The sequence below is a fragment of the Corythoichthys intestinalis genome, chromosome 1 (genome assembly GCF_030265065.1).
Source record: "Corythoichthys intestinalis isolate RoL2023-P3 chromosome 1, ASM3026506v1, whole genome shotgun sequence".
NCBI classification, from domain to species: Eukaryota; Metazoa; Chordata; class Actinopteri; order Syngnathiformes; family Syngnathidae; genus Corythoichthys; species Corythoichthys intestinalis.
Window position 1 is genome coordinate 48,080,389 of NC_080395.1, and position 14,801 is coordinate 48,095,189.

Genomic DNA, 14,801 nt, shown 5'->3' on the forward strand with positions numbered 1-14,801 from the left:
ATCGCGTTAAAGGGCGGTAATTAATTTTTTTAATTAATCACATAAATTATATGACGCAATTAATGCACATGCCCCGCTCAAACAGATTAAAATGACAGTGTCATGTCCATTTGTTACTTGTGTTTTTTGGTGTTTTTTCGCCCTCTGCTGGCGCTTCGGTGCGACTGATTTTATGGGTTTCAGCACCATCCATGAGCATTGTCTAATTATTGACATCAAACAATGGCGAGCTACTAATTTATATTTTGTTTGAAATTTTTACAAATTGTATTAAAACGAAAACATTAAGAGGGGTTTTATTATAAAAATTTCTATAACTTGTACTAACATTTATCTTTTAAGAACTACAAGTCTTTCTATCCATGGATCGCTTTACCAGAATGTTAATAATGTTAATGCCATCTTGTTGATTTATTGTTATGATAAACAAATACAGTACTTATGTACAGTATGTTGAATGTATATATCCGTCTTGTGTCTTATTTTTCCATTCCAACAATAATTTACAAAAAAATATGGCATATTTTATAGATGGTTTGAATTGCGATTAATTAAGATTAATTAATTTTTAATCTGTGATTAACTCGACAAAAAATTTTAATCGTTTGACAGCCCTAATTATAATTCTATTATTCGTTCCACAGCTGTAAAACCTATACTAAATCCTTAATAAATACTGCTGTTATTATTGCAAATAGCAATTACAAAGAGCAAAACAAATACATTATGAATAAAAATCGGAATAATAATATAATAATAGCAAAAATAATAATAATACCTGTAATAATATATGAAATCTGGTTCTAATGTGGCAGATGTATTTTGTGTCGTGTACCTGAGCGCACCGTGGGGCTCACGGCAGAGTGAGAGAGTGCAGTTGAGATCTTACTTTCTCTTTTAACGTCCTGTTGTTACTGGCAGTTGGACTGTTGTGTTGCACAAGTTCTGAAATAAATGATTAAAAACCTCACAAAGCTGGCGATCTACTTGGCGATGGTCCCACAATACAATAATAATTGTCATGTTAACGGAGGGGTATTGTCAAGCAGATCACAGACGCGCACCTCATGCTCATATTTGTCCATCATTCCATTCTCATTTCAATGGTAAGCCTCACCTTTCTTCTTTTCGCACCACCTGCTTTAACATTCTTGGAACCCATGTTGATTTCTCTCACAAGAAAATCCGCTGTGTCTCCGTTTTGCGGGAAAACAATGAAATTACGACGCTGTCATAATTCGTCGTATTTCGATCATTTCGCCGAATGTTGAAACAAATGGCGAGTCAAATTTTACGTCGGCTGTCGAAAAGATCGCGTGTCAAAGCGATCATGTGTCAAGGTACCACTGTACATATTTTTGCAGGCCAAATGTTGAAATCAAAGGAAGAGGTTTTAGTTATTTTTATGTCAGTTTGAGAACTGCTCTTAGATTTTGGTAGAAATAAATGAAAAGATACTGCACTTAAGGATTGATAAAAAGTGTATTACACTTAGAATTTGTTCCTAAATATTTGAAATAAAACCATTCTTAAATGTGATTTTAAAACAATCAATAATAATAATAATTGAATAAAAATTAACTACCGTAATTTCCCGAATATAACGCGCACTTTTTTTCCCCAAAATCAACTTGTAAAATCATGGTGCGCATTATACACGGGTACAGGGATGGAGACAGAAATATATATATATATATATTATATACTTATATATAAAGATCGATTTTTTTTTTTTTTTTCGACAAGGCGATGTTGTGTTGAAGAAAACGTATGCGGCGATCCGTTGCCGACCATTACGGTACATGACGTCACCATTTTGTTTCAGTTCACTCTGATTGGTCGAATAAATTGTGCTTTTTTTCACTCTTCATAAAGCACAGAATTTAGTTTCTTGAACTCATTTGAGTCGACGTTTATTGCAACTCGGCAACTCGGACCATAACAAACATAACACAACACAGACTTCCTGTGTCCGCCAACTATATCTGTCCCTCGAGAAACTCAAACCCAAATAACAATACTTCCTCTTGTTACGATCTACTGTGATGCGCTCTTTCCGGTTTCCGACTTCAGTCCTCACTTTTATTTTACCGTATCAATCCGTGGAAGAAACATTTATTCATCATGATGAAACGAGCAAGTTATACAGCAGCCTTTAAAAGAAAAGTCATATCTGTGTTGTTTTCTCCTGGATTCTGTTAAGTTGGAGAAGTTGTCAGATCATATTATTACCGTACATATTATCAGTTTACTGTAATGTTTTGAACCACCAATGTGCTATGCTTGTGCTGTGTTTCACCAGTCAGTAAAATGACATTTCTGTATCCGTACACGAGCTCTGTTTTCTTGTATTCTTCTATTTATTGGTGCTAAAGTTAGGGTGTGCATTATACATGGGTACAATAATTTCCCCTAGATTTTACAAGTAAATTTAGGGTGCGCGTTATACACGTGTGCACCTTATATTCGGGAAATTGGCCGAATGGTTAGCACATCAGCCTCACAGTTCTGGGATCAAGGGTTCAATCCCAGGCTCCAACCATCCTGTGTGTAGTTTGCATGTTCTCCCTGTGCCCTCGTGGGTTTCTTCCATCCCAAAAACATGCATGGTAGGCTGATTAAACACTCTAATTTGTCCCTAGGTATGAGTGTGCGCGTGAATGGTTGTTTGTCTCCTTTTGCCCTGCAATTGGCTTGCAACCGATTCAGGGTGTACCCCGTCTACTGCCCATAGTTAGCTGGGCTAGACTCTTCGTGAAGATAAGCGGCTGAGAACAACACTTGATTAATGCACTAAGTGGGTTAAAAAAAAATGTTTAAACATTTAATTCAATCAATCTTTTGCGTACCACTTACCAGACTTTGAGAACCACTGGCATAAAAATATCATTCATAATATTATTTTTCCATTCATGGCAGAATGTCAATTTATGTCAGCTTATGTGAATATATACAGTATTGTATGCGTTTATTTGAGTGTGTCCTCTTTACATCGTGAATATTTTTAAAGGGGTGGAACTGTAGCCAAATGGTAGAGTAAAGTCGAATTTTGAAATTGGAAAAATATTAACCCCTGCCCCCCCCTTTTTTTTTTTTTGAATAGCCTTGAGATAAGCACCTTTTAGCGAAGCAGCCAGCAGAGTTTAAGCTTATTATGAATACCCCTCGAAGCGCAGAGGCATGTACTGCTGAAATCAAAAGGAGTAATGTGCAGGTAAGCCAGTGTCATTTGAAGGAGGAAGTCAGTTGTGAAATTGTCAAATCTCACAATATTGGGCCTTTCGCATACTCCCATAAAAGATTTGTAAGACACACATGTGACAAAAACTTCCTGGTTTATTGTGTTACAAAGAAAATCTGCAGATAATCTCCCTGTTTTTTGACCCAAATGATAGTTGGATCATATATTTTTTAGATTAAAAGCAGACATATATTACACATTCGTCAATGGTTTAACATTGCTTGTAGGCAAAAATCCATGATGTTACCACAAGACTTTTTTTTCTTCAAAGATCCTGTTAAATAAATTCATTGTTTTGTTTTTAAATACATTACTTGTATGTTTGTTTAGAATAATTGCAGAAAACATAGATATTTCAATTAATTATTATTAAATTGTGGAGATTAGTTTTAAACTGATTTTCACCATTTCAATTTTCCTGATTTTTGTGTGTGTGCGGTTAAAATGATGCTTAATGTCACACTTTGACAAAGGAAGAAATCACCCTTCCCTACGGTATGGTTATTCCCAAAAACGCATCTTTCCTTTGAACTACAGCTATGGACGCATTACAGCTCCTCATTGTCAGACAGAAGAGTGAGCAGAGAATGGAAAAACTAACATGGCAGCTAGTGCGTGGATCGAATCTTCTAGCCGCTTTAGAGCGCCTCATCAGCTGCGAGTGCATGCATATCACAGGGAGAAAGGTTTTTGAAGCCTCATTTTATACACTTGGCAATATTATGAATGTTCAAATTTGGCAGGTTTGTTAACAGCACTCTTCTCTGTGGTGTGTCAGATTTAGAGGACTTATTTTTGCTCTAGAGTGACTTAAAGGAAATGTTGACGAAATGATCAAATACTGTATCTGTAAACATCATCTCTGCTAATATGCACTCTCCCAGTTGACAAGGCATCCCAGACAAAACATCATAATAAATCCAATCTTGTGAATATTCATCAATGTTGCCACATGATCTGCAGGTCACCTAATCACAGTCCCGATCCCCTTAATCACAGGGTTCTAATTAGGTTCTAATGAACTAACCCCCCACCATTCTCTCTGAGCCCCTCTGTGTCACTCCCACATGATCAGACCATGAAATAGTATATTATGGGGCTGTCAAAATCAAAAGGAGTGCTCCTCTCGAAGCGGTTTTTCTAAAGACAGACCTCAGGCTAATTGAAATTATCGAAAGCCTAGCCCGGACTTTCGGCTCCAGTACAGCAGGCAAGCGCATATGCCAGCAGTGAGGCTTTACTGGTTTTTCTGATGTCGGGTAATTGTTTAAACCTGATTTGGTGCAAGGCCTCATACAGCCAATTCAACCAAGACTGGGGGGGAAAATTCTCGCTTGCACTTTTCTCCGCTGTTTCTTCCGTTCTAATTCAGGCCTCCGAGTGAAGCCTCAAGGATTCCATGTTCCTTGGACAACCAGTGTTGGAGAAGATGATCACTGGCCACAATTTGATAATGATGACTGTTTAATTAGAAGCCTTTCTTTGGCCTGACCATAACCCAAACTCCTCCACCCTGCAGATGGTAACCAATAAATTTAGCTTTTTTGAGGATGAGGAGGAACATTGTACCTCCCCGGGCTATCCTCAGCTCCACCCCTAACCAAGAACATAAAGCTTTTCTCCCTGTTGACACACGACCACAACCAGCGACGGCCATGTGTGTCGGAAGAGTTCGACCGTGCTTCTTATACACTGCGCTCGTATGCATTCTGGTGGAATTGCTTCCACATTTTCCGGACCCGCAAGGGCTCCTGTGCAACATTTGATATTCTTTCATTATCTTTACCTCAAACAAAGATGGTAACTTTCCCCACTCATCAAACGGTAGCGAGAACTACACACAAACTATCGTCATTGAATGTCGTTTGGGGAAAAATGCAATGACAGAGAAACAGACATACCCGATACTTTGGGTTAAACATATACATTTAAGGGCAGATCTAGGAAAAGTGTTTGCTCTCTTGCGTAAAGTCAGTTTGAAAGCAAGCCTTTACATTGATACATTGCTCGCTAACGTATAGTTAGGGATCGGCGTACGCCACTGTTTAGACAATGCGCTATGTTAGGGCAAGCGGTCACAGTAAGTACATCATGCTTATGGTTTCGATTTACACAAATTTGTGGATAACAACCATTCCATCCATGCTTTTTTATTTGCCATTTTTATTTTCTTTTTTATCCGCCAATCATCCCTCTTCAACAAACTGACTCTGATTATGCGCGTGGGTGTGCGTGTGCTTGTGTGTGTGTTCTCGATGTGGGCTGGTGTCGTGTGCCAGAGTGGCTATCCCCTCAGATTGTCAAAGAGGCTCATGGGAAATTTACAGCATGGGCCAAACCACAAGCTTTCTCTATCATTTCAGCAGATTTCTCTTTTTTTAGTCCCATTCAAGAAAGTGATTATAGCAGAACTTTACTTTCTTGGCTTTATTCTTCAGGCTCTCTGGGTTTTCCTCACCGCAGCTGTACTTTGCTTATAAACGTGCAGCAAGCCAATATTTTCATTAACTCGTTCGCTGCCATTGACGGTGATTGACGTCAGATCCATTTGCAATGGGAGGGTTGGCACTTGATAGTGATCATTCCCTGTTAAAATGGATTGAACGTCTCACCATCAACAGCTCTGACACATGCTTATTCACTGCCGTCCATTTCCTTCATTCCCAGAAACGCAAACATCCTACATGAAAGTCACGGCATCGCATCACCGTTGAATCAGGTGACGAGCGTGTATAATAAGAGAGTAAAAGTGGGCTATTCAGAACAGAAGCCTGTTGTTTAGTTCACAGTCCATTCCTCAAAATAACGAAGCCTTCAGCTACAAGCCGAGAAAAAAAACATGTTGTGTGTGGCATGATTGCATGTTTTTAACAGCACTGAAACTGATGTATTTACCGTACATTTACCGGTACCCCTTCCACTCGTGATTCACATGTTTTTTATTAAACACAAGACAGTGGAACGAGACTTTCTGTCATGAAAATAAAGGCAAGATTCTATCATGGACTATTTCTTTTTGTTTGTTTTTTTAATAAAAAATGGAAATCAAACTATTTTTAGTTGCAAAGATGTGAGAATCAACCAGAAATACAACTACAAAATAACCATTGATTAATGTAACTAATGAGTTTCTGGACTTCCAGGCGATAGTGTGAGGTAATTTTTATCATCCTTCAGTCATTGAATTAAAGCAAGAGAAGATGCATGCACATTCCAAGTCAGTGTTCAAATAAATTAATCAGAAACAAAAGACCTGTGACACTGTGGTTAAGTTCATCAGAACTTAAGCCACCAGACCCTTTCCACCTCCTCCCTCTTCGTCACGTTGATTTATATTTGGCATGAGCATGTTCCATTGGAATAACAATCAGAAATTCGATTTCTAGCCCAATATGTCTTCTCTTTTCCAGAACTTCCCACGCCTGTTTTACATGTCACATTAGCTGCCCGATTGGTATTTGTTTCCATCCAGACAATACACACCAACCGCGTAAAGTTTAGTAGTAGTGTACGTAGTGTATTCTTCTTCTATATGTTGTGCGAATGGCGGCGTCGAGCTTGAAAATGTTCACGTGCCAATAAAAATGGCTTCCAGCCTCTTTACCCCCATAATTGGGAGAGAAGAGGCCAGATCGCCGGGCCAAGTCACAAGCGTGGAGCATATTTTACGTCTCATGTCAGATCGAGCTGGCAGATACACAGCCGTCTGTCAGCTTTCACCAACTAGATCATTTGTAATCGTACAGACAGGGGAGACTTGTGTTAGGATACATGCAATGATCCTTTCACTTGCATCTCAGTGCTATGGAAACATTGGAAAGGTAGATATCTTGTGAGCGGTAAACACTTACAAAAAAAGCATGCTGTACACTCAACACAACACCATGATTTTATAACTAATTTGCTGCCATCGACAGCAATAGACATCTGATTTGTTTGAGTTGCCAGCCCTGCCAATTAAAATGGATTGGACATCTATCGCCGTCCTTGACAGCCAATGAGTTAAAAAGATGAATATCGATGTAGAAAACACTTCTTTTCCTCTCACAAAATGGAGGTTACGCATCCTATTCGATCTAAATTGGAGATGGTTATACTTTTTACTAGGGTTGTTCCGATCATGTTTTTTTGCTCCCGATCCGATCCCGATCATTTTAGTTTGAGTATCTGCCGATCCCGATATTTCCCGAGCCGATTGCTTTTTTTTTGCTCCCGATTCAATTCCAATCATTCCCGATAATTTTTCCCCATCATATACATTTTGGCAATGCATTAAGAAAAAAATGAATAAAACTCGGACGAATATATACATTCAACATACAGTACATAAGTACTGTATTTGTTTATTATGACAATAAATCCTCAAGATGGCATTTACATTATTAACATTCTTTCTGTGAGAAGGATCCACGGATAGAAAGACTTGTAATTCTTAAAGGATAAATGTGACTTTGTATATTGTGACTAAATATTGCCATCTAGTGTATTTGTTGAGCTTTCAGTAAATGATACTGTAGCCATTTAACTGTTCTGCCCAAATGCATGATGGGAAGTGCAACCATGACTGTGCGTAGTGGCACCAATTGATATATCTTCTCTGCGTTGGGAAATAACATAGGGTGTTAAGAAAAAGATCAACTGCTACCTTTCTTCCCCACATTGCTTCCCACGAGATTTCTAATTGATGAGAGAGGGATTTTAAGGCTTTAGCCAACTAAAAAACGGCTCCAAAGACTGCCAAAATTCACTCTACTCATTTTACGCTGCCTTTTAGCTCTATATTTAGGTAAAACGGCGCCATTATAGATGGAATGCGACAATGCGTGAGTGGGTCGTGCAGCGCATGTGTTAATTGCTTTAAATATTATAACGTGATTAATGATTTTTTTTTAAAATAATTACCGCCATTAACGCAATAAATTTGATAGCCCTACTTTAAGCCAAAACTAAAGACTCTGGATGAGTGTAAGACATTTTGTCTGTAACGTTAAATACAATTAGAAAACGATTTAATTAAAAAATATATATATATATATTTTAAAAAGCCATGACCTATATTTTTTTGCCGATTCCGATACTTTGAAAATGACGTGATCGGACCCGATCAATCGGCATACATCTTTACTTTTTACTGTTGTTCAACATGTACAACGAAAAAAAAAAATGATCAAGTTGTTCCAAAGTCAAACTATTTTACACTTGTATGTGAATTCCAAATCAGTTTAAAAATTTGTTTTCTGTGTTTTCTGTACAATTAATGATAGTGACGTTTTGTCTTGAAATATGAACTGCATTAATTCTCCTGCACTGTCTTGCATTACTTCCACAGTTGTAAGAGCAACGTGTTACTGTTATCGATGCAGAGTTTTCATAGCAAATGTTACATTCTTGTGAACGCAGGCTTCTCCGTGCTATATTTGCATGCCATCCATCAAACGCAAGGTGATGGCTTTAAGGGTTTGTATCTAGTTGAACAGCTGCACCGGTTCAAGCGAAGGACCGGAGTGCCGGATCCTTTGACACTTTCTCCAAGCCTGAGGGCTTGTCTATGTGGAGGCCTGATCTGAGTATAATGGGAGGAATCGCAAGGGTTGCCTTTTGTTGGAAACACTAATCTCTTTTGCCTCATTCCCTCACAGGACCCCAACGAGAGTCTGCAGTTTCTGGACACAGACGATATTGATCATCTAACTGACGTACTGTAAAAACACTTAAACGTACATTGAGTGTGAAGGTTAGGTAGGGAGAACACGAGTGCTTCTGCGGTACAAATAATTACACAAAAGCTTTCAATTGGTTGCCAGAGGGGTAGAAGAGTTTTCTTTGGATTTCATAAGCCAAACTCTGAACAATTAGCACTGACTGACATGAGTGTTTGTTTAAAATTCACTTTCAACCACCTGCACACTTTTCACACAACCTGACAGTTCTCAGCCTTGGTCTGTGTTCTGCTTGTGTGTGTATGTGTGCGTATTGTTCATGCTGCGGGGACATAAGTGTTTACACAGCCAGTGCGGCGACTCACCTCCCTTCTGGGGACAAAATTACATCCTCGGTGTGTCAATATTTAGCTACATTTTAAAGCAGAGGAAGTAGTTTAAGGTTCACACTGGCTTAGGGTAAGTGTCCGAGAAATGATTCTAAATCGTGTGTGTGCACGCGTGTGTGAAGGCACTCCAGAAACCGACACATTTTAATTACTGGCCGGCTACTCCGCGTTTGTCTTTGATGCGGCAATCGAGGCGAGTGTCCTCCCTGTACACGAGCTTATCCGATTCATAAAAAACAATCAACCTGAATAATTCCTGCACCTGATTACCCACCAAGACCTGAGTCAAATACACACACACACACAAACCAAGGCCTGTCCAATTTAGTATACATGTTAATGTGTGCTGTAAATCACACAAATCAACAGGGGCCGGACTGTTCCATTTTGAAGTCATCATTAATTATGCAAAAGTATGCTATGGACGAAAGGAAAATGGCCAATTATTTTTTAGAAAAACATTGGGTGGGAGAATGAATGATACAGACCAAAATGGGCCACTTAAGTTACTCGCGCAATTAGACGCTTCCTGTGAAGATGTGCACATATTTAGATTTTTTTTTCATCTTCAATCCTTTAATGTCGGAAAGACTGCAATTCAAATTGAGCGGTGATTCTCAAAGTGTGCTACATGTGCCGTCACTGGATCATGGGCTCCCTCTAGTGGTATGCAGAATAACTGTTTAACCACTGTTTTGTTGTATTTGAAATTCGTTCAAGCAAAAACAAACAGTTAACATTAAGTGTCAAAATGATTTCTGGATGCAGTGTTTATTTGACAAATTTGGGAGGGATATTTTACAAATGATTTATGAATAAACTCTCACCTCAGAAAAATTCACTTCAAATTGTGCATTGTAAAATTGCGTTCGAGCATTCTTTTGTAAGAAGACTCCTCATTAGCATTTAGAAAGGAGATAACCAATACTTCAAAGTTGCTTTTTTTATGAAGTGTTATTTTAAAAAGATCGACTTTTGAAAAACAAATATGCTACATGCCTTTTTTTGGCAATTTTCTCAGATATTTTGGAATGTTTTTCTTCAAATATTTAAAGAGTAAAATGTAATTGTCAATTCTAATCAGATTTCAAATATATTTTTTTTTAGTTTTGCAAAGCTCGCCAAATGCACAATAAGGATGGGGGCAGTAAACTTGCAGCAGATATGAATAATTCTGTACATATTCAAGCTTTTTAAAAATCCTTTCTAGAAATAAAACCTTTCGATTTTGACGAACACTTCAGCCTACTATGTTACTGTATTTCACTGTAGGCCATACTAGTGTTACTTGGAGTGTTAACTTTTTCAGTGGTACTAAGTGTAAAAATTTCGATAACTACTGATGGAACTAAAGCTTTGCTGCCGTTGTTCATTCGCAAACACCTTGCTTCCAACTGTGGCATGTTACCTACCAAACTATAAAGTACAATCTTAGGAAGAAACGATTAATTCCACAGCACTCCTTCTAAGAGAGTATGGTGTCTGTACCGACTGCTCAAAAAGTTCTCGTTGGAGAAGACGCAAAAACAAATCCGCCGGCCGCGTACTCCAAATCACTTTGCATCCTTGCGGAAATATTGTGCCTGCAAATTGGTTAACACTTAAGACATATGTCACAACATGTGTCGCCACATTTATTATCTGCGAGCCTTCTGCTCCAACTTAACCAGGCCTGCTGTTGTTTACTTCTTCACATCTTGTTTCTCCTTGGCTCTTGTACTATAAAGAACAGGAGACCCACACACACTCACACACGCACGCACGCACTCCAGTGTGCTGTGGCCACACTTCACCACACACGTCCTGTCACTCGGATGCTGATTTGAATGACCGTGAAATCACAAATCCAAATCGGCAGCTTGGTTAACACTGAATCATGAAGATAACACACAAATATTTTGAGAATTAATAAATCTCATTGCTCTGCAGGGTCTTTTTTTTTTCTTTTTTTTTTAAATATGCTTGCATGGTGAGTGTTTTAAAGTATCCCAATGTTTTAATTCAGCTGTGTACAAAAATGGAACTGTTGTGAATTTAAATGACACGCATAACCTACTAAATTATTTTGTGCATCACCAAACCAGAAGCAGTGTGTACTTATTCAGAGAAATCTGTACCGGCAATATGATCAAATGCACTTTTCCTTCTCATCATTTTTCCTACAAAAATCTCCTGCTAAGTGAATCCAACCTGTAGATCTTCATTTGTGACACTTAGACTAAACAATGGTTGCTGATGTCCTTAAAACTAATAATCAGACTTTTAATAGAAATTCATGAGGGTTCAAGCATAAAAGTTGGACACATGTTTATACAGGTAAGCATGCATGTTAACTTCATGCCATTGAGTCCTAATATATATATTTAGATTATTATATTTATGTATATTTATCGTATACTTATATTTATATATCCCCAATATATCAACTTAATAAAGTGCTACTCAGTCTCACGTCAATCAGTTTGAAATAGGAGCAAAGGTGATGTAAAGGCAAATGAATTAAGTCTGGGGTTCATCTTTAAATGGTTGCGTATGAAACGCATAGTCTTTATCATTTGATGAGTTGTTTTTTTTTTTTTGTTTTTTTTTTTTTTTAATCAACTTGTAAGAAAATGTGCGTGAAGGTGTTGCACTGTCGTCGTGCACTGTCCACGAGCTGCGCTGCCATCACGACAATGTGCTGAATGGCCAGTCTAATTATACATGTGCCATTTAGACGTGTGCATTTGCTGTCCACGACCACCTTACCTTATGTGGAAAGCTCACAGCTGGGCACGAACAAATAGCTTCATTCAAATTCTGTTTTTTTAACTTGGGGAAAATTGCTTCAAGAAATTGAGAAGGGTGTTTTTCTTTTAATTGCTCACGAGATGACAATTGACATGATACTTTTTCATGTGAAACAATACATGAGTCCAGCTGAATATCAATTGCAATTGGTGGTTTTTGAACTTACTAATAAAAAGAGGCAGGCCTTCTAGTCTCCAATTAATTTTTGACTGCAATTACATTTCCCATTTTTCATTTGATAAAAAATATCCATTATCAAATTCCAACTTAATAAATAATATTTGCGTTTTTAGAACCCCAGTTCACAGTGCATTCGAAAAAGTATATTCTGAAGATTAGATTTTGGTTGCATTAATTCAAATTTATCCTTAATTTTAAAAGTACTTTTTTTAAGTTTATATTTGCATTTTTTGTTTTTATAAATTTTTTTTTTTTTTGAATTTTTTTTTTTTGCAGATTGCTCGTAAATAGAGACGAGTTGCGTGCAAGTGCATCTTCTGTAAATGGTCGTGCGTTTGTTTCAATTTAATTTATGACTTGTGCATTCTTGAACAGGTCATTTCCCTCGACCTCTCGGAAAGTGAAAAGAGAGCGCAATCATTCCCAGGCTAAACGCGGACACTATCAAAAAAAAAAAAGACGCTCAAAAAAATCTAGTCTGAAGTTGACGCGCGCGCTCAACATAAAGTGGCAAGTGTGCTCTCCGCATGTTCCGTGGACGAAACGTGACCGAGAAGAGCTTGAAAAGTCCAACAGAAACACGTTTGAGTCAGTGGTGAGCGATTTTGCGACAGTTTGGTCCGGTCGTTTCATTTCCAAAACACGCGTGGTCTTAACTTTTTCGAGTCAAACAAGAGCGAGTGCAATGCAAGCAAGACGTTTTTGTTTACCTTGACGACGTAAGTCGAGGAGCATGTGGCGCGCGTGGGTCTCCTCCGCGTCGTAACAACAAAAAAAAGACAAGTGGAGTTGCTTCAACTTGAAAAGTCTTCTAATAGGTTTTGTTGTTGTCTTTCTGGGTGTCAAAGCGGCGCCGGCATCAGAATGAGAGAAGGTCCCGCACGCGTTCGGCCAACTTGAGCTGTCCAAAAGTACAAGTAAAGCTTTTGTTGCTCTCTTCTTTATCTCCCTCCCTCTTTTTCCAACACTCTCGCTCTCTCGCTCGCTCCCTCTCTCTCTCTCTGGTGCTGTCAATCTTGACAATCAATGCTCGCTGCCATGTCGCAGGTATTCAAAGCATTTCCCCCCACGCGAGACATCACAAAGTGAGTGGCCAGGGCATTGATCTGCAGGGAGGGAGGACTTCTTCCTCCTCCTCGCCCCTTAGCCCCCCCATTCTCCTCCCGCTCCTCCTCCTCCTCCTCCCAGATGAGAGCGAGCGATCAAGTTCATATGTTGACTAAAAATCAAGCGGAGTAGAAATGTAGATTTCAATAAGACTCATAATGTGCATAAATGGCAGAACACAACTTGCCGTTTCGCCCTTATTTTGTTGCTTTCCAATTTTATTGTTCTATATTCTGCAGCGCAACTTCGTTTTTAAAGTTGTTTTCTCGAAAATATTGCTGTGATAATTGTCCGAAGCCTTCGCAATGTGGCTCAACAATTTGTGCGATTTTGGGGAACAATTCAACCGGACTGGATTTGACAAAATTTGGATTTTTCATCGCTATTCCATGAATACAAGTGAAGAAATATTATAGAGTGTGTCTTAAAAATACTGCCGTGTATGATTTAACTACAAAATATGAATAATATTGACTTTATTGCAGAAGGATAATTATTATTAACAGCAAGACATTTATTTGAATCATTAAACTGTCTGGTAACTTTTGAAATAGTTTAACTACAAATATCAACAATCGCTCCACTGATCTATATCAATTATGTATTAAGGATTGCAGTCATTCACTAATTCCTGAATGGCATTTTAAAAGAAACAAAAGATGATAACAATTCCATAAATTATTAACGCATTTAATTCTATAAACCAGAAACTTTTTAAATGGGTGACGCTTACAAATTCTGTACATTATTTCGACAGTTTGAAATGAAGGAATATGAAATAATTACTTACAAATTGAGAAGACATCAGGATGGGGGGGAAATGTTGATTCTTATCTGTAGAGTCACACTGAGCAGAAAGCGAGTAGAGAGAGAGAGTGCGAGAGAAAGAGGGAGTTGGACGTCAAACCCCAGAACAGCAGCACGTCCCATTTGCGAGCATCCCGAATTTAACGAACCAATTCACAAACTCTACACACCAAAACCTCAAAAGTTATATTCACACTGGCGCAAAAAAAAAGTCATGGAATAAACTTTTCCAGCAGTTGTCAACTCTAAGATCCTCCGTTTAAAATGATGTCACTAGAAACGAACATGTGTCATTTTTAACAGCAAGATAAGCAGAATGCATTGATAAAATCTAGTGGATGTTAGAATGATTGTTATACCATTTATTAAAATGCGACCACTTGATTGTGTGCATCGCAGTTTTCAATGCATGTTTGACGTGCCTCATACGCCACCTTTTGGTAGTGGATGGTACCACGTTCTAACGTCCCCCCCAAGCTGGCTGAGGAACTATTTAATAATAATAATATAACATTTTTCACTCTCACAATGGGCTTCGCATACATACATAACAGACCACTGCGAAATGATTAAATACAAATTGGCTGTATTTAACAATGTTTGATTCCAAACGTTTCACTTCTATAT

The 14,801-nt window shown here is 38.2% G+C and overlaps 1 protein-coding gene across 5 annotated transcripts in view; it reads right to left on the bottom strand.

Moving 5' to 3' along the window:
* The window catches only part of sox6 (SRY-box transcription factor 6), a 202,737-nt gene extending 188,541 nt beyond the window's left edge, over nt 1-14,196 (bottom strand). For 4 of the 5 annotated variants that reach the window (XM_057820286.1, XM_057820200.1, XM_057820123.1 and 1 more), the window contains exon 1: nt 12,971-13,358. The gene's annotated coding sequence lies outside the window, so the exon portion shown is untranslated. Of the gene's footprint in view, nt 1-12,970; nt 13,359-14,157 lie in introns of those variants that run through there. The other variant, XM_057820051.1, reaches the window with a different exon arrangement.
* Nucleotides 14,197-14,801: the final 605 nt, after the last annotated feature.